This window comes from Helianthus annuus, chromosome 5 (genome assembly GCF_002127325.2).
Source record: "Helianthus annuus cultivar XRQ/B chromosome 5, HanXRQr2.0-SUNRISE, whole genome shotgun sequence".
In the NCBI taxonomy this organism is placed as follows: Eukaryota; Viridiplantae; Streptophyta; class Magnoliopsida; order Asterales; family Asteraceae; genus Helianthus; species Helianthus annuus.
This window is the reverse complement of record NC_035437.2, coordinates 98176258-98178631: the sequence shown is the minus strand read 5'-3', so window position 1 is coordinate 98178631 and position 2374 is coordinate 98176258. Positions and strand designations below refer to the sequence as shown.

The window sequence follows — 2374 nt, the reverse complement described above, 5'->3', positions numbered from 1 at the left end:
AGACGTCAACGATATACCGGTATTAAAAGCTCTTGTGTCCTTGGACGACCACGGTATCTTACCATCACTATACTACGCCAACGATGGGTGCACTTGCCGTAGCGTGTTGTAGAGAGTGATATAGTATTTTATAAATACAAAGCTTGAATAATGAGTGAAAAGTACTAAAAATATAATAAAGATATACACACCCTCGCTCACGTCAAGTTTTTGGCGTCGTTATCTAGGACACAAGGATTTTAAGAAAGTTTAAAATCGGCGGCCTAATCATTTTTATGTTTTTCTAATTTTTATTTTTGGGTTTTTCTTCTTTTATTCAATTTTTCTACTTTCTATAGGAATAACACGCGACCGTGTTTGATCAACACAGGGTCCTGTCAGACTTACAGTATAGAAAAGAATCTGTTTTCTGGTTACTGGAATGAAAAAACACGGGGTCGTGTTACAAGAGCACGGGGTCGTGTCAACCCTCCAGTACCTGGGAACCTGAAAACGGAAACTTTTTCTAGACAGCACAAGGGTCGTGCCTACATAGACACGGGGCTGTGCTACTCTTCTGATCAGCAATTTTTTATGTTTTTGTTCGCAGAAAGTCATGCCACTCCGTATAATTCACAAAAAGGAAGACCTGGTGCATGACCTCCACCTCCGACATAGACATAAAAGTTCCACTAGAAGAACTCGAGCGCTTTTTAAGGAAAAGTGTTCAAGCTAAAACCGACAAAAAGCCTCGACTCAAAACCTCCCCATGGCTGATCAACGTACTCTCATGAATTACCTACGACCTACGGTCGGTAATATTGGAGCCGCTATTAACCCTCCTAATGTCGATGCCAACAAATTTGAGCTTCAACCACACCTAATCTAAATGCTCCAAAATTCCACCACCTATCTCGGCCTACCTGATGAAGATCCCCATTTACATACTAACAACTTTTCAAAAAATAGGTGACACCTTTTGGATTAACGGAGCCTCCAACAATGCTATCCGGCTTCGTATGTTCCCCTTTTCCCTCAAAGGCCGAGCAAAAGATTAGCTAAACACCCTCCCAAGTGGGTACGTGCACTTTGGATGAACTTGACTAAAACTTTCTCTACAAATATTTCCCTCTCGCTAAAACCACCAAGCTCATGACCGAAAGTAATTCATACTCTCAAGATGACGGGGAATCTTTGTACGAGACATTGGAAAAGTTCAAGGAGTTATTAAGGAAATGCCCGCATCATGGTCTTGAACATTGGCAACAAGTGTCCATTTTCTACAATGGACTCTTACCACACACAAGGGAAATCCTTGATTCTAACTCTCGCGGACTTCTTGCAAATCAGCAACCCAACAAAATTTATAACTAAATTGAGGAAGTTGCTCAAAATAGTTTTCAATGGCACACTCCTAGGGGTTCAAAATCAATAGCTCCGGGTGCCTATAAAGTGGACGAAGCCACCTCTTTGGAAGCCTAAATCGAAGCTTTAACCACAAAAATAAAGAAATTTTAATTAAATAAAACGGTTTCGGTTATGGCTTGTGAAGGGTGTGGCGGACCACACGAAAACTGGAGTTGTATGAATGATATGGAAAACTAAACGGAAGTAGTAAACTACCTCAGAAACCGCCAACGACCACCGGGAGCCCCAAGCTGTGAATGCATATGCCTGTAGCTTATGTCTAGTATCGAGTCTATGTATGTGTTTGTGTTTAACTTGTTTAGTTTTGTATTGCAGTGTTGACTTCGTACGAAGGGGCACATATTAGACAAGTTTGTGTGTTAGTGCCTTAAGTCCTGGCTTCGTACAAAGCCACACGGCCTTCGTACGAAGGCACAAGTTGTCTATATATAGGGGTCTTGGGTTCTTATGAAATGTAACTTTTGGTGAGACGAGCCCAAGCTCTACCAAAATTCTCTCGGGTCTGTAACTTTGCAATTATCAATGTGAAGCGATCTTAACGGTATCTGTATGGTTCTTATGTCGATCACTAGCATGGATTCTACATATTGCTTGTAGCTAACTGAACCGGTCGGAGCATTAATTGAAGCCAATCACGGTCCTCATAAGTGGTTTCGGAGCTTGGAGGCCGGATTTGTGATAGAGGATCATCATTTACCGGAGATATCTACCTGATTTGAGCCGATTCAAATCAGATTTCATCTTACTTCTACTCTTTCTTTTAGTTGTTGAACTTTTGAGACTTTTTTGAGACTTTGGACATCAAATTCACGTTGAATCCACAGATAGATTCAGCTGAATTTGTGATATACTGTGCGAAACATGTCATTAAACAATCCTCTAAAGTTTCAGACCTAAATTCAATCTAAATCTTTCAAAATCAGCAAAACACCATGTAAAACGCAACTTTTCTCGTTGCTTAGCTTCG

At 40.8% G+C, this 2374-nt stretch overlaps 1 non-coding gene across 1 annotated transcript; it reads right to left on the bottom strand.

Annotated features, from left to right (window-relative positions):
• Positions 1-1125: 1125 nt before the first annotated feature.
• On the bottom strand, positions 1126-1232 carry LOC118492865. The gene has a single exon (XR_004894866.1). It is a non-coding gene; the product is annotated as a small nucleolar RNA R71 (small nucleolar RNA).
• Positions 1233-2374: the final 1142 nt, after the last annotated feature.